Here is a 23,500-nt window from a genome sequence, read left to right on the forward strand (position 1 = left end):
TAACAGTACAAGGTGCATGCTCATTCAGAATGTTTTGTGGATTTTTTTTTTACATTTAAATTTCATTTTTATAAATAGATTTTTCTGTTATTCTAATTTTCTCTAACCATGAACATCCTAATGTTTTATAGTCTGTTGATTTTTACCCATATGCCTAGCCAAGTGTGAAACATTTAAGTGATGGCTCACATATTGCACATTGGTCGTACGCTATACATTTTGATGTAAAATTGTAATTCAATATTCTTATATATCATTATAACTTATTATTGTAGCCTATTTGTTTACTTATGTCTTTCTTTCATAAATGTTTGTTTGCTATCATAAAAAAACTATTGCTATTAAAAACCCATTATCATTCCAAAAATAAACCTTTATAGGACAAAACATTTCTTAACATGTACTGTATATTTATGAGTTTGTATGACAGGTCTATTGGTCCACTCATTATGTGCTCCCCAAACATACAGCTGTTATGTTCAAAAGAGCAAATAAATAAATTAATTAATATAATATAATCTTGCAAAAATGTAATTATGAATTTCTCTTATGATAGCAAACTTACACTTATCATGGTTTAGTAAAATATTTAGTCAAGCTTTAGTTTTATAATTTCTAATTCACTTAAAATTACAATTTAATCTGCATTAACTACATTAGTGTGTGTGTGTGTGTGTGTGTGTGTGTGTGTATATATATATATATATATATATATATATATATATATATATATATATATATATCCTATTTGTTTATTTGATTTTTAACTTGTAACAAATTTACTTAAGCAGTGCAAAGTAAAAATGTAATGCTTGAGGATTAATGCACTGAATTAATGCAAAATATATATATTTTCCCAAACACAAAATTATTAATGTTCTGTTCTTCTTTTGATATGCACTCACGAATGGTAAAAACATGCTCATTGGCTAAGCAGCTATTCGCTTTATTCATATTCCACACTAGCTCAGTATCTAATCAAATGCTGCACTTTGTTAAAAATAGCACTTCGGTGTCTTCAGTAGTGCAAGACAGAGAGCACATGGGTCTGGGTATGTGTGAATGGTCACGATCAGCACTTAGAAACTGCATTCAGGGAATTTCAAAAGCCAGTATTGTTTATGTGAAAAGTCAAATATATTTAAATTATTCTTATGAAAATCCTCATTTTAACCACAGGATGGTGTAATAAACTTACCAAATCCTTTGTAGATGGTCTTCAGTGTCAAACATTATGGAGTTAGAAAATATAACTCCAGTCCAGGAGATCTGCTGCCTTGCAGAGTTTATTTCCAGCATATATGATTGAGCTAAGCATGTCTTTTAGTATTATCTGATTATCTGCTTAGTAGAGCCAAATGTGTTGGATCCAAACTTCATTTTCCTAACATATAAGAGCATGCTGTGTAGGTATAGCACATTTACATTTACGGCATTTAGCAGACGCTCTTATCCAGAGCGACTTACAAAAGTGCTTTGTCATTTGCTCATAGAATATATCCTAGTACAGTACAGTAGGTTAGAATCAAACATACAAATTAACTAGAATACTGTAGAATACAGGGATGAATGCTGATACCTAGAAGTACAAAATACATAAGGTCTATCTTAAACAATGATAAGTGCTATAAACAATAAGTGCTAGAGTTTTTCAACAACATAAACAATACCATACAATAAGTATTAATGTAGTCAGTATACACTAAACACTGCAGAGCCACCAGCATTGTAGAGGACCCCTCCCACCCCTCCCATGGACTATTCACCCTATCACCTGGTAGAAGGCACCGGAGTATCCGAGCTATCTCCACTAGAATGTTTAAGAGCTTTTTTCCTCAGACACCCACTGGACTATTGTTCAGTAACATTCTGCTGCTACTGTACACTGCATACAGTAAATCAAGCCACACTGCACAGACTCTTAATAATAGAATATTTTCTTTAATTAAACCAGTATACCACACTGTGTGCCATGTTGCTGCCAATGATGTTTACAGTAATGATGTAGTCAGTACTGTGTTTTTGCACTGTCCTGTATCCTGCACTGCGATGTGCCTTTGTACCTGTGTTTATTGTTTTATCTCTGAACTTTAGGTTGCATGTTGAACGATGAGTCCCAGAGGAATGATATTTCAGCTATGGTATACTGCAAATTACTTAGTCAACTATAAAGGCAAACTTGACGATATGCTTACATAAGACTCTAACACTGCATGTAGGAATGCAATTTTTCACCAATGGTGATGTTAAATTAAAATGAAACATACACATCTCTTCTACATGAGTATGTGTGAAGTTTCATGCACAGACGGGTAATCCTTGTCATGTGCACACACCCATTAGGCTTTACAAGTTTTGGCAGGTAAAGTGTCAGATAGGGTCCTGTCTTGCTGTATCTTTGTTGAACGGCAGGCAGGGTCCTACAAGTAGGGGTTCACATTTAAGTGCGTGCTATAAGTTGGCGCTAGCAGTAGATGCCATGTGGATATGGTGCTACGAGGGGGTCGTGGGGGCCTCGTGTATGCTGAACATGATGGCTGAGCACTATTAGGGCATCTTTCCCTTTGGTAGCATGGAGTGTTTTGAGGCTTTGGAGTAATTCACATGTGTATTTTGCTTTGGTCCTATTATCAGTCCCTGGAAGTTTGTACTAGTTGAGTAGCTGGTGTCCTATGACTTCTCAGTCAAGTGGCCTTATTGCATTGTGATGTGTATTTAATCAATTTTGCATATGCTTATTGTTTTCTCTTAGTCCTTTTTGAGCAATATGTCACCAACCACTACATTTGCCTGTGAAGAGGTCACGTGACCTCACCACTCTTTGTAAGTTCCTGTCGTTGAGATCATGTGGTTGAGACCACTGTACCAGGAACCGATGCAGCTGTACAGGATTCTCTCCATGGTGAATCGGTACAAGTCAGTGAAACTACACACATATTTAGGCAATGCATGCAAAAATATTTGTTGCATACATGTGCTTGATAAACATTCTCATTATGTTGCTGATATTTATCTTTCATCCACCAACAGCAAATAATTATAGATCAGAACATAAGACACACAGTGAATGTGGAAAGTGTTTGTCACTTTGTCCCATACAAGCAGAAGTCCTGTTGAAGAAAAACAGTGATAAAGGGCAAGTGAGTCCCTTTCAGGAAATTCATCTGTGGAGGTCTGTCTCTTCTTCTTCAGGTTTCCTACCTATATGCTTACAGTACTTAAATGTACATAGTGACATAGTGGCACTTGCATAAATTATATCACAATAATATACTCCTGTTATTAATGTTTTAATTATGTTCTATTAGTATATGTGAGTTGTGCAATATAACTGTAACAGTCTCCTCACACAATTTCAATCAAGAAAAAATTAGGAATTTGGTTTAGGATGCCAGTTTTTATTTGTGCAAAATATGGTCATTTGTGTCAAATAAACATATGAGTATTTAATATCTTTGAAAGGTCAGTGAAGCCTGCTTTGATACATTTAGAATTAAGTTGTTATTCTACAAGATGCAGATGTGGTGTCACTATGATGCTCTAACGTGTGAAGGACCATCTGATCTAGAAAATGTATAAAATCAAACTTAGGTCTGTTATCCCAAGATAATCAATAAGGTATATTGATCCACATGTACCAACATTAAAATCAACATTTAAGTGTAACAGGACAGCTATGTGTGTGTCCTTTGAATAACCATTCCATCTTTTACTTGATAGCTAGATAGCTTTGGCTTTTACTAGCTGTATAGGTTGCTCAGACTCAAAGAGGGTTTGAAAGCAGGAAGGTAGAGAATATGAGAGGGGCAGCAACTTTCTGGCTGTTGAGAGTAAAGCTTATAGAATCCTTACAAAAGGGCCACCCAATTTACAAGGAAAGGTATGAAATTTTGCTGTGAAAAAATTGGCATTTAATGAACTTTGTAACGGTTGTCATGTTCGCGGATCGGAGCTTCTCCTGCTTCTCTGGCTTCATGATCTCGTCCGTGTGTTCCAGTTCTTAGTTTCGTTTTCTACACCTCGTTTATTTTCAACGCCCGTCATTGCTTTCACCTGCTCCTTGTTTAGTCTTGTTAGCTTTGTATATTATTTAAACCGCGTCACTGCAGCTTAGGGTTGTTGGTCATTTCTAATTTCATTTCTATGTATTCTCGATGTTCTGACTGCCTCGCTTATGGTTACGCTATACTCGTTCTTGGTGTTTTAAATTAAATTACTCTCTTCGTTTACTATTGTTATCTTTGCTTCCTAAAGTTCTCTCTTGATATTCTAGTTCATGTTGTCTTCTTTGTCGGTACATGTCCGCTATACGTTATTTCTGTGTACGTTATTTCTGTGTTTCTAAGTTTCTTTCCTGATCTATAATCCCACATCGCAGTTTAGTCTCTTTCCTCGTCGCTTTGCTCCCTTTAGGTTTCTTTCCCCTTCCTTGTTTTTTACCGTTTGTTTGAGTGTTATGCTTCCTTGTCATCCCGTAGCTTCCCCTTCAATATTTAGTCTCCTTATTTATCCAGTGCTCTCCCTCACCCTGAATTGGCCTCTTTTATCTTTTCGGTTTGTTCCTGGTGTTTGTTATTAAACAGGACAATGTAAATAAATTACTAGTTTATCATTTTCGCTATGTCTTCCCCTGTTCTGGATTCTGCTCATTCTCAAGTCCAAGTCGCTGGTATTTTGCATGTGTTCGCCCCCCACCTCACTCCAGTTACAACGGTGTTCATCTTGCATTCACGGAAGTGTAAAATTAATTTAATTAGCAGAAGATAACAGATTGAGGGTTCCTTGGTCTATAAGCAAACATTGGTATTAAAGTTTCAGAGAAAGAAGGAATATGAAATTCTTTACAGAAGAAGTAATACTCTATTCTATCCAAAATTTTAACCAGAACTTTTATCTATGTTGTTCCATAGGCTACTTGTTAGTTTTAGTCTTGCCACTCAGACCTCTAAAGGAAACTGACACATTTGCAAAGTGGATATTCAGTAAAAATGTGATTGCTTTGTATAACAAGGCAGAAGTTCATGAAATTTGAAAAGCCAATTTAAAGGAAGATTAAATATAGATACTGCTAACAACAATTGAATTTTCAAGATCCTTGAGTCCAACAACAATACTATGTGCTGTAATATTCTCTTTATTCTCTGCTTTTGATTGTTTCACTCATTTGGTTTTAGCTCATTTTGATGCATTGTGATACTGATACATCTGTGAGTAGTATCAGTATCACAATCACTCTAAGGAATCACTCTAAATAAAATAATAATAATAACTAATGTGGTTGTGTTTTTTAACCCATACCAATGAAAAAGACAGATATTGCAACAAAGACATGTTCCTATGACCATTCATACTTATTTAAAATAAACATCTTAAGAACACTTTGTTTTGTTTAGATACATACAGTTAAAAAATGAAAAATGCATGAAATGTTTATTTCATAATTGTGAATAAAATATTAGGACAAAATGAATTAATTCTCTATAAGATGGGCTCAAACCCAGGGCATCTAGTTGATGACACAGACAGCCTGCTGGATGAGCAACTACACTCTAATGATGGTGGGCCCGTGTGCAGAACAGTTAGATCTTGGATCAGGTAAAACAAAGGGAAAATCTAAACACTACGCTGAGCATGGAAAAAGGGAGAACAAAGGATGCCACGGGAAGAATGGCAACCCCGATGCACTGGGGAAAACCAAACTAAAACTTCCCAAACAAAACCAGAACACGAGGAGGAACTTTAATGGCTAAGGGAAGCCTCGGGAGAGAGACGGACTCGAGAGGGGACAGCTGGAGAGGAGAGGGGACGTGTAAAAACGCTGAAACCCTCTCAGGGAAGAAATGAGATGTAGCACAAGGGCTCACAGACCTCAACACCTAAAGTTACCAGCTAGGAGCTTGGCTCAAAACTTTAGCAAAGACCCAGCGCTGAGTGACTGGGTCACTGGGCTTATATAGATCTAGCCCAGCTGTTGGGCATCAAGCCTGATTAATAGTGTGGTTGATTCAAGGTCTCCCTCTGGTGGCCGGAGGGGGCCTCGGCCTGGTGCCAACCCTTACATTCTCCTTAAATCGTGGATTTAAGGACAAAAAGGTATTAATTCTAAATCTAAATTAATTTGAAATCACAGATTGCAGGGGTTCAGACAATATGGGTTTAGATCGTGTTGGTATTTGTGCCTTTTCAAATACCTACAGGAAATAAGTATATATTATTACACAGCAGATCCACGGTGAGTGAGCTTTTTTTCCCTTACCCAAGCTGAAGCATGAGAAAATGGTCATCTGCTAGCCACAAACAGCAATGACAGCCCTTCATGGTGCTTCTTAGCCTGGTACACTGCTTCAGTACATGTGACTTTATGTATGCTGTACATCAGCTAAGGCACATAATGACTTTCTGAAAGGACAAGGCTTTGTACAAAGTCTTTAAAAACTTTGTACAACTTTAAAAAAACTTTGACTTCTCAGAAAAATGTACTTGTACTAATTTGTAGGAAATGATACATAAATTTAAGATACTTTAAAAAATTCTAAGTTGGCTTGTTTTTGGTTCATATGATAGTATTCAGTATACTGTATACAGTATACATCAGTAGATTTCAATTCAGCTTTTATCAGTATCTATGTACTGTATAGAATTTAGAATATGTATAGAATGTATAGAATTTTACAGAATAACTTAAAGGTTATTGATTATTTTATCATGATTATTTTATTATTGTTATATTTTATTTATTATAATCATGATTATTTTAGTAGCACATGGAATGTAACTTACATATTAGCACCAATTTCTATCTGTAAATATCTAAGTGGTTTAGCTACAGAAATCTTGGGTAAATGTGCTCATGTGTGACAAAGAGAATTACCATTTAAGTCAATGTTTTTGTTTGTTTGTTTTATACTGTTAATAGCATTGCTATGAAATGACACATTGTGTAATCATGGTGTTTGGTGCTATACCAGTGTTTCTTGCTGCAGGTTGGTATGCCCTGGCTGATGATGTATTGGTGTTTTCACAGTGATAGTAGCTTAGAGTGAGGGAAAGCAAATTCACATTATTAACAAACTCCATTTCAGGGAAAGGTTAAAGGTGAACAGTGATGGTGTGGAAGTGGAAAATCTTCAACTCCAAGACTCTGGAATTGTATCAGTTATTATAGTCTGGAATCAAACAGTTTCCAAAGATAATAAGTTTGAAAGTCCATGGTAAGTACACCAATATATACCTGCCACTATCAACTCTTAGTCTTCAGATTACTTCCAAGGCTTCTATCCGTATTTGTATAGCAATTTTAAAGAATATCATATGGCCTGTTGCCACTGAAAACAAATTTTATTTACAATGTGCTATTATTTACAAAAAGACAAAAACAATGTGCAGATATTACAAAAAGACAAAAACTCCCAGTTTCATATGGGGTAATGTTACATCTCCTTTTTTCTTGGGGACTGCTTCCTCAATAATGACATGCGCACAGGGATGTTTAAAACAAACAGTGGTTTAATCAGTTAATTGCCAGATACATAAAAGAAAGAGCAGTAATCTAGCACTGCTGTGATAGTGTGATCATATCAGTTTTACATTCATAATATAGAAAATTGTCTTGAACTGATAAAGCAGCAGCATCTCAAGAGAACCCTTTTTTTCTCTCTGTACATTACTAACGCTAGCTAGTGAACTACAAGCAAAATATCTGGAACCGAGAAACAGAATTAATAGAAATGAAACATTCCTGGTATATTAAAACAAATAGTACCTTAGTAAGAGCTCTCCAACCCTGTACATTAAAAACAGAAAATAATTAGGCCTACCATAGCTCATACTTTGCATGTGGTCATACCCACAAACTAACTCAGCAGTGCACAAATTTAAACCAGAAACAGAAAGCATTGTTATTTTTGATAAAGTAAAGAAGATAATCAATTGAAATGACTCAAACAGTGACTATGGGCAAACAATTCACATTCGTAAAGCAATATATATATATATATATATATATATATATATATATATATATATATATATATATATATATATATATATATATATATATATATGAACAAATTACTTTGTGTAGTGATTAGAACTAGTGGTGGATGAAGTACACAAATCCAGTAAAAAAACAAAAACAAAAAAAACCCAAAAAAAACCCCACTACAGATATTTGTGGTAAAATATTACTGCCAATTAAATACTACGTAGGCAGTTGTCTGTTCTGGACCTCTGTTCCATTTCCCCTCATTAATAGTGATATGTACAGCTAATAATAGGTATCATTACTCATAGCTAGCTAATTAAACATACCTGTGGCTTAATCTGATGGTGAAGTCTTAAAGGTTGAAAACATGCCTTATTGAGGCAAGCAAAATGGAGGAATAGCTTGCTTCTTCTGTTCCAGAAATGTAATAAATCAGGACATGAGGAAGTTGACGAATTGTGTGTCACTTTCAAATTTTTCCAAACATACTTGGCTTAAGTGAGTTCTTGTGTTGTCCAAGCAGTTGGGCTGCTGCTGAACATGTCAAAGCAAATAGGTTAAATAAAATGTGTGGAGTGGATGAATTAATATTTAGGCAACTCACTAAAACTCTTCATCATGAGAGAACCATTGGACATACCACAAAGCATTAAGCATATTTTCATACCTAAAGACTCTCTGTGTGTCCCTGTGTCCCTCTGTCTCCCAGCCTCTCTCTCTCTGTGTCCACACACATACTGCCAGTCATCAGACAACCAGCAGGCACAGTAAGCCCAGAAATGCTAACTAGTGAACTACAAGCAAAATGGCTAAATGCCCTCAAGATCAAAATCAGAAAACTCCTCACACTGCATGCAGTGATCCATCCAAGATCCAAAATCCAAAGATTATGCTACAAGCCGAAAGACGGGGAAGGGCCCTACAAAGTGTAACATGCATTGTCCAAGTTGAAGGAAACATCTATGAATACATCGAAACATTGGACCCCAAGGATGAGTTGATGAGAGAGTGCCTCAAACACACAGGGGACATGTATATCATGAAAACAGAGAAGGTGCCATGATGTGATAAGCCCTTCCATAGAATGCACCACCTACAGATAACAGAGGTGAATGACATAAGACAATCCTACCATTGGCTGGAAGAGGCAGGACTGAAGGACATGCTGGTCAGAACAGAATAAACTAAGAAACATAACCAGTGATGGAGATCATATACAGCAATATATGCAAGACATATGAGCTGGACACCCGAAGTCCTATTAGTAAGATCCACAGAGAATGGAGGGAAACAACCAAGATCCAGTGGAACCTCTAGATCCAGACAAGCACATGATAGTGAACCAACCAAACAAAGCAAAAGTAAATGCGATTCATAAAACAGCAGTGGTAATAGTTTTAGTTTCAAGTGACAGAAAGGAAATAGAGAGAATGAGGAAGTTTAACACTAAGATTCTTCCACTTGGGGCTGTGACCAATGGAGTGGTCACAGGAGTGGCTCTAACAGATCCCAGAACTGACAACATCAATCTGATGTTGCACAATCCTAGGAACAGAAAAAAATTCACAAAAAAGCAAAAATTTGTTTAGTTTAATTAATACTGTTCTCATAGCTAAACAAATTCAAACATTTATAAACAAGTGATGGTTCTTATAACGCACATACGGCACATACTGCATATACTCATTACTTAATGGATTTATATTATTGCTCCATAATGTTGTAATGAAATGATTCTAATTTTAGTTTAATCTTTTAACCACCTTTAATTAACAGTCAATGCAATGCACTATGAGTACAGCCAAAAAAAAGTTATACTGTAGTTATTGGGCAACTTGCATGTTGCTGATTTGCATTACTGCATGCTACTATGTTTAAGAAAATAAATTCCCAAATTCAGCCAGACAGTGGTGCACTGAAACTATTTAAGGTGGTTATAACATTGGTTCACAGTGCACATGTTTGCACTGTCTAGTAAATGACACCTGGACAGGAGGGAGCTCCGCCCCCTGGATCAGACGGATTTACTAGAACGGAAGGAGAGAGAGGAAGTGAGCAAAGACAAGCTGTAGGTAGTAAAGGAGGCTAGTCTGGTTTCACACTGTACATGAACCTACACTTTTATAGCGCAATCTCAGTACCCAAAGCAATTTTTACACCAAGTCAACACACCGGTGAGAAGCAGAAGCCAATTATACACAGTGTACTCTCAACCAGAGTCCAGAAACCACAGCCCTGGGGGGACTGAATCAGGCACAGGAAGAGGAGAGAGGACAACAGCCAGGACCAAACACCATCTGAGCATACAGGCATACAGTTATATACAAACACACGCACACACACACACACACACACACACACACACACACACACACACACACACACACACACACACACACACAATAACTCGTTGCATTGGTATGTAACTAATCAAGATCTTCAGTAGCCTCTGTAGAGAAATGTCTGTAATAAATTCTACTAGGTAGTACATCTCCAGGACCAATACTGGACATCCCTGGTTTAAGAGTCCCTCTACAATATAATTGTTATAGAATAGTCATTATGGTTATGTAATGGCTATTATGTAAATACATGTTTTAAGAACTCATTTTAATAAAGAGATATAAAAATTTCTTGATCCTTTAAAGCAGTGGTCAAAAAACACATCAGGTTATATATCATCTAAGAGGGTGCATCCTTTGTATATATGACTTCCACAGTGACAAACTGTAAGCTTGTGTAAAGCTTTGTGGTTGACTAGTGCACTGTGTATTGCTCAGTGTGTACAAAGAGCCCTCAGATCAGTCTGAATGGTTGATCATCCCTGCAGTAGCATTAGAGGAAACAAAGACATCAGCATGTAGAGGGTCAGCCTGCCACATTGCAGTTTGGAGAGCCACATCGATGAACCACTTCCTTTTCTGCAGCTCTTACCACTTCTGGACTTTGAACATGCATGAACAAATGTTCAAAGATCCATGACGACACCATTGTCATGGGTCTGATCTCGGACAACGACGAGAGGGCCTACCTGGAGGAGATTAAACACCTGGAAAACTGGTGCCAGGAAAATAATCTCCTCCTAAACGTCAGTAAGACAAAGGAGCTGATCGTGGATTGCAGCAAGAAGCAGGAGCAGCACTACCAACCTGTGAGGATCAGTGGAACCACGGTGGAGAGAGTAGATAGTTTCAGGTACCTTGGAGTTCACATCTTGCAGGACCTGTCCTGGTCCCGCCATACCAACTCCCTGGCAAAGAAGGCTCGTCAGCGTCTTTACCACCTCAGACGCCTAAGAGACTTCAGACTGCCCTCCAAGGTACTGCGGAACTTCTACACCTGCAATATCGAGAGCATCCTCACGGGGAACATCACAGTCTGGTTTGGGAATAGCACCAAGCAGGACAGACAAGCACTCCAAAGGGTAGTGCGTTCAGCAGAGCGCATCACTCACACGGAACTTCCTGACCTGCAGACCATCTACTACAAGCGGTGCCAGACCAAGGCCAGGAAAATTGTAAAGGACCCCACCCATCCCAACAATAGACTCTTCTCTCTGTTGAGGTCAGGGAGGCGCTTCCGCTCCCTGAAGACCAAGACAGAGAGGCTGAAGAGGAGCTTCTTCCCACAGGCCATTCGGGCCCTGAATCAGGGAAACTGACAAACTGTGGGGACCACCACCACCATGTAACATAACTGTATATCTGTACATCTGTATATATAGATTTATACTCAATTACCTTGTTACACAACAACTGTAGATATGTTATTATACAAAATGGATCCGTACATTCTGTAGATTGTGTACATATATACCCAACCATATTACACCTGCACTGTACATTCTGTAGATTGTGTACATATATACCCAACCATATACATTGTACATTGTGTATATAATCATAATATACATATATTGTACATACATTGTTAATATATTTTGTACATACATAGAGGATATATATTTATCTTGCATATATACATTTTTCTCTATGCACCCCTGTTTCCTTTCCTCAGTTTGGACAGAGCACTCTTCACCATTTCACTGCGAGTTATACTGTGTATGACTATGTATGTGACGAATAAACCGAACTTGAACTTTAACAAAAAGGTCAAATCATCCAAACTGGAACAGCAGAAATGCATTTTTACACAGAAGTATAACAATGTATAAAGGGTCTCCTTATCTTTCACAGCAGGTCAGGTCAATCATCTGCAGTCTGCATTGTAAAACTCAATAAAATAACATGTAATGCACCAGAAAAGCTGTAAAGAAAGCAAACATATTCTCCTAAGATATTTGTCTAAATTAAATCCAGTGTGCTGCGTAAAATCTGTTAATGAAAACGAGGTGCACACACCTCGAGACACCACCTATAAAAGTATTGCAGTATACATTTGCTTCACAACAGATTGCACGCATGTTGCTGACATTTATTTATGCTTGTTCATCCTCTACTTCAAATACTTTTAGATTAAGAGATATCACACCACGGTAAATGACACTCACTGAGTGAGGAAGTGTTTTGTTTTTTTTCACTTTTCTCTCTCATCTCTTAGAAGCTGCAGCAGGGACCTTCATCAACAGAACAGTGATAAAGACACAGAGAGCCTTTTTATGAATGTCATATTATACTCTGGAGCACTGCTTCTTCTTGAGGTTTCAAACCTAAATATACTGCATGATGTGAATGTCTTAATGAGTTACATTGAAGTTCTTAATAAGCCAACATCTTAATCAATGCATTTCCAACTTTGAAACAATTAATTAAATGTTTTATTAGTAATGATGTTAGAAATTAATAAATGGACAACTGTTGCTATTGTAGCTTTTAGCAATGTTATTAGTTGTAATGTTGGCCTGAGTGATGCAGGGCATGGAACAGGACACACCGACTTTAATGACATAAAACACAGAGGACATTGGTGGCACTCACACAACATTGAACATGAATACACTTAACACTAACGACGATGACTAGAACATTTAACAGAGACCATACACACAATAACCCTAGCACTAACGATATACTGACATTCTACACGATCACCAATGGTGACAATAGCAATGAGCAATGATAAGGTGCACACTGACAGGGGTTTAAATAGACAAACACGTAACATCAAAAACCCTGTGCAGGTATGTGCCCTCATGGAAGGTGTGGCTACAAACAATTGTGAGCACCCCTGCACGCGGCAGGCCGAACCACATGACACGTGGGGGGCAGCGTTCCATGACAGAACCCCCTCCCAAGGGGCGCGGCTCCCGACGCGTCCCATTCTGGGACAGTGAACCCCAGGCCGCCGTGCACACACATATATATCACATGGCAATGCCCAGTGCTCACCAAACACAAGGCGGACTAGGAACTGCCTACTAGGGAGACTTCATCACACGAGGGAGAAAGGCAGAGTGCCTGCCTCTCTCGGGTCCATCCGGTACACTCCCTGCAACTTGATGCGCCTAAAAACACACACATAAGATGCTGTGCTGCAGTGCCTGCTAATCCTGCAGGCGCTGTAGATGTGTCCTCGGCCTCAGTGGACACGCGGGGGTGCACATCTGCCCGGTTCCAGACGTGCAGCCTCCCCTAACGGTCCTCCTTTCTCCAGCCACTCTAGAAGTGCCTCAGAGACAGTCTGCCTCCGAGGCTTTGGGCAGTCTCGCTGGCGAGTCCACAGAAGGGGAGGAACTTGGGCTTTGCCTTCGCAAGCCAGAGACCCAGCCGGCTGCACCGAACCGCCTTCACTGCGGTCCTCGGGCAGCTCTTCGACTCTCTTCAGTCCTCGCTCGGTAGCCACAAGAAAGTCCTGGGGGTGTTCCCCTCTACCTCCAGAATGGAAGAAATGTATTTAACCATAAAACTTAATTTGTCACATATATTTCAGATAAATTGCATGGGCTGGAACAAAACTCTTCAGCAAATAATGTGCATTGTGTATATTGCTTGTATTTCCAGTAAGTTCACATATGTATGTTCATTTGTATTTTGCTCTCTATAACACCATGCAAATTAGTGTCAAAAAAGAAAAGTACAGTAAGCCAACAGAGAAAACACTGCAGGTTACAGACACTGACTAACTCTCATAGGTTGGCTGGTCATCAGCCAGGAGGGACATGCCCATTCCTGAGAATGGGCCACACTCCCAATCACCAACATATTAATGCAATACACCTGCTTTCCTAATTGACTCCATTATTTAATCTTGCAGGCCCCGAGAGAGGAAGCCTGTACATTTAATGACTACTGCTGTGAGACTAGCTGCATATCTCACTGCTACAAGTGTCTTTTGATGTATGTGGGTTTTCGTTGGTTATTATTAGAATGCACAATAAAGAACACTTCAGCTTGGACTTGCCTCTCACTTCACACGTGTGTGACTCGCCAGTTTCATGTGGTGGAGGTAAAAATAAAGTGGACTGATGCTGAGAAGTACTGCAGAGGGATTTACACTGATCTGGCCACCATTGAGAACCAAGAGGAGATGAAAACTATAACAGCTCTAATGAAGGGTCAGCCAGGAGTCAATTATTGGATAGTACCAAGTGTAACGGCTCGAGTACCGCGGGGTGCGGTGCAGGACGCACAGACTCCCTCGACTGTGACATACGTTTATTACGTTAAGACGTAGATGGCCACAGTGGCTCTCACACATAACAGCAAGAGGAACATGAATACACACTTAACACCAACAAAGATTATACAAACATTGATTTTAACTACACAAACGAACATTACCACAAAATCGACATAAACAATGACCAACAAGGGAGCACACACTGACAAGGGTTTAAACACAGACAAAACACTTAACACTAAATTCCATGCAGGTGTGTGCTATTCCAGGGGGTGTGGTTACAAATTAGACAACCGTAGACAACGGCCCGTACCAAGTGACTCCTGTAGCTCCAACACACACTATTTCAGTGTGAGTAAACCGAAATATAGAATTTGGACTGAGCAGAACAAACAAATAAAAAACAAAAAACAAATAAAGATCCTCCTTTTGTACACTGATGTAGTACTTGTTCTATGTCCATCTCACTCAGTGATGATTCTCAATATTCAGTCATATTGCTTAGGTCTACTTATGTTTTGTATAGATTTTTACTTTTTGGTTTTAGATTTGTCATTATTTTATGTGCCTCCCAGATTCTCAGTGTTTATAGACCACTAACACAAGAATTATCAACATCTTTTACAGCAATTCTCTAACTAATATTATTTTACATTGAAATCAATGTGGCAGTAGAACTATAGAAGATGCTGTTTCACTCTGCCTGCTCACAGTCTTGCAGCATCTTGAGGCCCCATGAACGTAGGTCCATGCATTAGCTTTAGATTACAATCCTGCCTTCAGTACTGTATGATGGAGGTGTTGGCACTGAGTAATCCCTTTACTTTTGGATTTTAGACATTTTACAACCAGGTTCTTGCACTAAGTATCAACACACAGCTTATTTTACTGATATTTTTAAACTGATTGAGACTCTGGACATTGGGCACTTTTGAACTTCTGAATTTTGTATTATGTTTATTGTGTATTTTATTTGTATGTGTTTTATATATTCTCATGATGTGATTTTATGTTGTGGGCTTATGTAATGTCAGTGTTCCTCTGAGCTGCAGTACAACACATTCCTATTGGTTTTAGCTCATGGCAACATATATTGACCTTATCATGGTGGATTCTGAAATAACAGTAACATCTGAGCCCCCTTCAGTACCATCCATAAAGTGTGATTATTTGCAGGACATGAGGAGATAAGACTTAAGCCTGAGTCTGTGAAACCAATGACAATAAATGGGTGCCTTTTGTGTTATAAAGTAAAAATAACTACTAAAATGGATTTATAAATGGAATTATTCCTGTATGCTTAACTATGAATCCTGTTGCTGGCCCACTGAAGATCAACTTTGCAGTGCCATTATCATGACACACAAAGCAGATTGTCCAACTTCAAGCACTACTGCATACAGGAAAACCGTGTCTGTATATGTGGGCTTCAATATTAGAAGTTCCAGTGGCATGAATTAAGAAAGAACCTGCATTTTATGTCACTGTCATCCATTGTGAATGCAGTTATCAGTACTCTACTGATGATGGCTTTTAAGGTAACCTAGGCTGTGTCCAAATCCATTCTGCATACTACATAAACCTACTACATGCTACAGATTACTAGGTTGTAATTTTATGAACATGTACTGTTAGTGCATACAACTTGATCACATTTGTATGCATTGGCTACAACGTTTTGTTTGCTAAGATGTTCTTTCAGAATTATTATTTTAATTTTCCAGAGTGGAGTGCGGTCCTGTGGTCCTTTGAGTGAGTGAGTCATGGCCCTGTTTCCTGTGTTCTCCCTTGTGTCTTATATTAGCATACATATAGTTTGAAATATACATCTAGTGATGCAGTTGGACACATCAGTGATGTTACCTGGGGTCACTGGGTGTTTCAGATCTTTCAAACATCATACAGGTCTCCCAGGCAAGAGTCTGTAGGCTTTACACCATGACTATAGACCTTTCACAATGACTGAGCTACAAATCCCCTTCAGACCACTTCTATGGGCTCACACACACACACACACACACACACACACACACACACACACACACACACACACACACACACACACACACACACACACACACACACACATCACATTCTCCAGCCCTTTCTGTGGCACAGATCCACTAGGTCTGAGTATTTGGCTTCACTTCCTTTCATTGGCTTCTTCCATCCTCTCCTGCACAGTGTCTGGTCTCAGTGTGGTCTCTGTAATGGTCTCAAGATGATGGTCTCTCTAATGGTCTCAGTCTGGTCTCTGTAATGGTCTCAGGGTGATGGTCTCTGTAATGGTCGAAGGGTGGTCTCTATAATGGTCTCAGGATGGTCTTTGTAATGGTCTCTGTAATTTGCCCTCATCTGTCAGTAATGTGCTGTTCCTAAGAGCCCTACTGTTGCCTGTCTGGGGGTGGGGCTTCCTCCCTGCTCTGGTAATAGCCAGAGACTGTTGTATTTGATGTATCTTAATTTGCATTTTGGTAAATGCAAATTTGTGTAAATAGGCATCAAAAATTAATACAAAGATATAGTTGTAGGGTGCTTAGTTGTAAGAACAGAGAGCAAAGGCTAAACATAGCAGACCCAAGCACAGACTAACAGAGGAGCTGCACAATCAGTTATAGGTAAGAAAAGACTTTTTAAAAGGTTTATACACACACACATATATGTATAGACATATATATATATATATATATATATATATATATATATATATATATATATATATATATATATATATATATATATATATAAACAGACATCATTCTAGATCTACACTATTAATTCATTTTATTTATTCATCCTGCATGTATACACCCACACATATATGTACATTTTAGTTGATGTTATTTATTTATTTTTTGCTGACTTTTGTTTTTGTTTTTTTAGTTTTTTAATTGATGTTAAATGTATGCTATCTGTGTTATTCATTACTAGATCAATGACGTTTAGTACAGTAACTTGGCCCATTCCATTTTTTTAAATACTTTGGAAAACTTGAGCACTAATTTACGGCAATGAAAAAAACGGTTGTTGACGCAATCAAGTAAAAACATGTACTAAACATTTTTAAATAAACTTTCTTAAATTGATTCAGTGTTTATGAAATGCAGTTTTGTGGGGGTCAGAACACCGAACAGATTAGAACAGGGGTTTTATACATTTGACACTGTGAGAGGATGAACAGTTGATGTTCAGTCTGGGTGTCCAAGAAGGACTCTGACTGACTGAATTTTTTTCAAACATTAGACATTATTCAAACTACTGGATTGGATAACCTTTCAGAAATGGTATGTGGTTGGTCTATACGCATGGAAAATTCTACAGTGGTGCATCAATACTCATTTGCATTTCTTTATGTAAATCAGGATGTAAAAAGGCTGGAGAAGTAAAAAGAATGAAACAGTTGTACTGGACTTACATTAATGTAAGAGGGAAAACCTCTTCTGTTCAGTGGTCTTACATTAATGTAAGAGGGGAAACCTCTTCTGTTCAGTGGTCTTATATTAATGTAAGAGGGGAAACCTCTTCTGTTCAGTGGTCTTATATTAGTGTAAGAGGGGAAACCTCTTCTGTACAGTGGACTTATATTAGTGTAAGAGGGGAAACCTCTTCTGTAAAGTGGACTTGTACAGTGCCTCTCAGTGGGGCTTGTATAAACAGGTGACAACAAAAGGTTCAAGCGGCTTTTAAAACTTTTTTATTGATTAAACACAACCAGTCTCATTCATGCTAGCTCTCTTTATGTGATGAGAACAAGAATCTTCTCTATTCTCTCTGGCCCCTGTATACTGATTCAACTATTACCCATTATGCAATGAACAATAATAAACTTTTATGTTGTCAAGCAGCAGACAAACAAATCTGATATTAGTTTAGATTATCTTTAATTACACTAAACAAAGAACTGCAGGAGACATATCAAGGCTAACAGAATCCTTTGGATTGAAGTGGTGACTGTGGGATTTTAAGTGATGCATATTTTCATGTAATGCGATTGTCTTTAAATAGCATCACTATATTCTCATTATGAAGATATAAATTGTATCTTGCTTGTTAATGAGTGCATGTTTAATTTGTACATCCTTTATGTTTTTAACTCCACACTCTCGGGTTCTTCACTATTTCATTCTTATGTCAGTGTCAATTTCATCTTCCGGATCAATATCCTCCTGAGCACAGAACTTTTTATTTTCACTTTAATGTGGAGGATTGTAATATGTAAAATAAATGGAAAAAGGTTCAGTTTATTTATGTTAATTTTTAGGGTTTAGTGTGACAAAAGTGTTTGGACAACAAGTTGCAGGCAATATGATGCATGTGCACAGGCCTAAAACTTTTCCATATGATTCTTAAATTTGATTCAAAATTACATACAGACATTACTGACACTGAAAATGCAAATTGTAAGAAACAGTGACTATAGAGATACACACAGAGCAAGATATGAGGTCATAGTCATGAGTCATAAAGTAGTGATTCTAAAATATGAAGTCACAGGTGTGATATATAAATATGATATTTTTACTTTTGTGTAATTTTAAGGAGTTAATTAATGTTCTGTTTTATGAAAGATCCTCTTATATCAGGGTACATTTACTGAAATATATTTAATCATAAAACATAATTTGTCACATATATTTCAGGCAAACTGAGTGGGTGGGAACCAAACTCTTTAGTAAATAATCTGCATTTGTTTGTGTCTCCAGTGAGTCTACATATGTGTGTTGGAGTAACTGGGAAACTTCACAATCAGTAAGCGGTAACAACTCCAGACATACTAATACTAAGCTCATATAGCTTCTAAATTATTTAATTAAAAAAAAAAATTTCAAGTTCAAGTTCAAGTTTGGTTTATTTGTCACATACATAGTCATACACAGTATAACTCGCAGTGAAATGGTTGAGAGTGCTCTGTCCAAACTGAGGAAAATGAAAAACAGGGGTGCATAGAGAAATATGTATTCTATATATATACAAAAATATATTAACAATGTATGTACAATATATGTATATTATGTTTATATACACAATGTACAATGTATATATGGATATGTGTATATGTATGTACACAATGTACAGAATGGACAGTTCCATCTTCTAACTTGACATATTTACAGTTATATGTTACATGGTGGTAATTGAACATATTTACAGTTATGTTACATGGTGGTGGTGGTCCCCACAGTTTATCAGTTTCCCTGATTCAGGGCCTGAATGGCCTGTGGGAAGAAGCTCCTCTTCAGCCTCTCTGTCTTGGTCTTCAGGGAGCGAAAGCGCTTCCCTGACCTCAACAGAGAGAAAAGCCTATTGTTGGGATTGGTGGGGTCCTTCACAATCCTCCTGGCTTTGGTCTGGCACAACTTGTAGTAGATGGTCTGCAGGTCAGGAAGTTCCGTATGAGTGATGCGCTCTGCTGAACGCATTACCCTTTGGAGTGCTTGTCTGTCCTGCTTGGTGCTGTTTCCAAACCAGACTGTGATGTTACCCGTGAGGATGCTCTTGATAGTGCAGGTGTAGAAGTTCCGCAGTACCTTGAAGGGCAGTCTGAAGTCTCTTAGGCGTCTGAGGTGGTAAAGACGCTGACGAGCCTTCTTTGCCAGGGAGTTGGTATGGCGGGACCAGGACAGGTCCTGCAAGATGTGAACACCAAGGTACCTGAAACTATCTACTCTCTCCACCGTGGTTCCACTGATCCTCACAGGTTGGTAGTGCCGCTCCTGCTTCTTGCTGCAATCCACGATCAGCTCCTCTGTTCTACTGACGTTTAGGAGGAGATTATTTTCCTGGCACCAGTTTTCCAGATGTTTAATCTGATCCAGGTAGGCCCTCTCATCGTTGTCTGAGATCAGGCCCATGACAACGATGTCGTCAGCAAACTTGACAATGATGGTGGAGCTGGAAGTGGCTGTGCAGTCGTAGGTGTACAGTGAGTAGAGCAGGGCGCTTAGGACACAACCCTGAGGAGCTCCAGTGCTAAGGGTGAGGGTGGATGAGGCACAGTCGCCCACCCGTACTGATTGTGGTCTGTCTGTTAGGAAGTTGGAGATCCAGTCGCACAGGGATGTATGCAGTCCTAGATCCTCCAACTTAGCAGTGAGTAGGGAGGGGATGATAGTGTTAAATGCTGAACTGTAGTCCACAAACAGCATTTTAACATAATTATCCCTCCCTTTGTCCAGGTGGGTCAGTGTGGTGTGGAGCAGATGTGCAATTGCATCATCAGTGGAGCAGTTGTGGCGGTATGCAAACTGCAGTGGGTCCATGGAGGCTGGCAGTGAAGATGTGATGAAATCTCTGACTAGCTTTTCAAAGCACTTCATCACGACCGATGTGAGGGCAACAGGGCGGTAGTCGTTGAAAAAAACCCACCTGTTTTTAACATTCCAGAAAGGAAAAAAGTAGTACCTGTATTTCAACATACTGAAAGTTGGCCAAAGGAGCAATACTGACATCAGATTTATGGCTGTTCTATACATTGAATACTGAATGTGAATTTTAGTAAAGTAACAACATGTTCCCACTTCAGTCCTTTAGTGTTTTAGAAACTCCTAACTGCTGCTGTGCTGTTAAAAAGTCACTACAATCATTTAAAATGAAAAAGAAGAATTTCAGGAATAAAATGTTGGAATAAAATGTAGCTGTTCCTCACTTAACAGGTTAGAAGACACAAAGTCTTCAGTATTTCTGGTGAAGTAACTTCCTATTGAGATTAGTAAAAACCCTGACCATCTTTGAGGTAGATACAACTATGTAAGCTACTGAAAATGATCAAGATCAGGATATTTTATTAATACAGTTTTGAACAATAATATTTCAGACTAGTGAACTGGATAACTTTTCAGAAATCGCTAATTTTGTGCTTTCAGTAACATAGGGGTTTATCATTTATTTAATTAGGTACTGCATTTCTGGAACATTAAGCTGGCATCAAAAAGTTCAAGAGATTCTAGAAATTCTATAAAGAACTTTAAATAGGCCATTTCTTCTTAAATTTCAGGCTAGAAAAAGAAAACAATAAATTAAATTATGCATCATTAAGGTACTAATTAAGGTACCAGGAAAATCCTACTAAAAATATGGAAATTTGCTAAAAGTTCTGGTTCTATATGCCAAGCATTCACTCACTTATGCAAAGCAATTTCAAAGCAAATACTAAGAAACAAGAAACAGCATCTTTATACTGATCAGACAGTTAAAGCAGAACACAATAAAGTAATATTTAAAGCCACAAACAGGAATGTGTAATGCAGTTTTTGTTTGTGTCCCTTTTCCAAAACGATTCTGTTCCATTTTAATCAGTTGTTTACAAACAATGCAAGTAATCAAACTAAATGTCACGTTACGGCCCCTCCCCCTCCCCAAAAGTCTTCGTGTGTGTTCGCCTGTGTTGCCACGCCCTGTTGTGTCATCCACCTGTTCTGTATTATATGTAATCGTCTTGAGTGTATATATGTCTCCTGTGTTGTAGTTGGTGTTTAAGGTGTACAGAGCGTGAATGTTGTGTTTTATGTGTCGTTCGTAGGTGTAATAAACGTGTTTAATCGTGCCTCTTCCCCGCATCTCGTTTACCTTGAGACGTCACACTAAATAGCTTACAAATCTGGTTCCTTGTGATTTATGCAATCAGAATTATGGGAATATTAGAACAGAAATGTCTTTAGACTTTAAATGCTTTTAAACACTTCCTGCTGGAAGTCTCTGTAATATTCCAACATTCCTGATAGTGTTTTTAAGTGTCAATTGTTCCTGTCAATGACCTTTCCTTTGACATCACTGAAATAAGATGCTGACAAGAAGGACTGATCAAAGTTGATTACTGTTGTTTAATACCTGAATCTTCCACACCTTGTGCTCCACAGTCATGGGTTCATCATTGCACTTCATCCTGCTTTTCTCAGGTCAGTGACAGTTTTATCTCCAAAACTCTCATGTTTCATAACTGTTGTGTCCTGCTCATGGGAGTTTTTGATTCTAACAGGACTATGGGCTCTAGTCATGTGTGTGACTCGCCAGTTTCATGTGGTGGAAGTAAACAAGACGTGGACTGATGCTCAGAGCTACTGCAAAGGGATTTACACTGATCTGGCCACTACTGAGACCCAAGAGGAAATGGATACTGTACTCGCTCTAATGAAAGACCTGCCAGTAGCCAATTACTGGATAGGACTGAGACAGCAAATTGACCAGAACAAAAACATTGTAAGCAACTTTTAATAGAATCACAACAACTATATAACAACAGTGCAATGCACATTTAGATCTCTTAATGGTTCTTAATGGGTTAAACCCCATTGAGTTAAAAGCATTGTAACATCGTTATAATAACATTATAATTCCTTTATCAGTACAATGTAAATTTAGATGATCTCTTAATGGTTTTTATTGTGTTAAACCAAAACATTATTGAAAAGAAGTAATTCTAGGGAGTGAAGGTTATGAAAACATGAGTCAGGTGTGGAAAGTGTGTAGAATGATAGGTTGATTGAGAACACAAATGCTATGAACAACCGTGTGTATTAGACAAGAATCACTAAATGGAAGAGTAACATGTATCAAACGGACCAAGCTGGGTCTTTAGAAGGACAGTCAGCAGGTGGTGATCAGCCACAGACAAAACAAATAAACAAAACCGAAACTCCTGTTCCCTAAGATAAAGTCACAAGAAATGCGACTCTTGTCCTACTTAAATAAAACCAAACAGAACATAAATAGATGGACAGTACAGAGTTCTTACCCAGCATGTGTAACATCTGGGCCCTGTACATGTTGTATAACATGTAGGCACACCCCTGGTAAACTGCACGTTTTCTCTATTACCAGCTTACACTTACATAGTTACCATGTTAATAAAAGGCTTTATGCAAGTCTTAAACTCCAAGGTGCCTCCTTACACAGGAAAAAGGCTTAGAAATTGTGCTAGTGTGTGTACAGTGTGCAATG

The 23,500-nt window shown here is 38.2% G+C and overlaps 1 protein-coding gene and 1 long non-coding RNA gene across 2 annotated transcripts in view; both read left to right on the top strand.

Annotated features, from left to right (window-relative positions):
• Positions 1 to 23,500, top strand: part of LOC145643532 (Fc receptor-like protein 5) — a 72,231-nt gene that overhangs the window by 16,212 nt on the left and 32,519 nt on the right. The gene's annotated exons all lie outside the window — the stretch shown is intronic.
• On the top strand, positions 17,121 to 22,753 carry LOC145643459 (uncharacterized). Its single transcript, XR_014115860.1, has 3 exons — positions 17,121 to 17,181; positions 22,420 to 22,458; positions 22,539 to 22,753. It is a non-coding gene; the product is annotated as an uncharacterized LOC145643459 (long non-coding RNA).

Source organism: Electrophorus electricus, chromosome 13, assembly GCF_041902795.1.
Source record: "Electrophorus electricus isolate QZ-2024a chromosome 13, ASM4190279v1, whole genome shotgun sequence".
NCBI classification, from domain to species: domain Eukaryota; kingdom Metazoa; phylum Chordata; class Actinopteri; order Gymnotiformes; family Gymnotidae; genus Electrophorus; species Electrophorus electricus.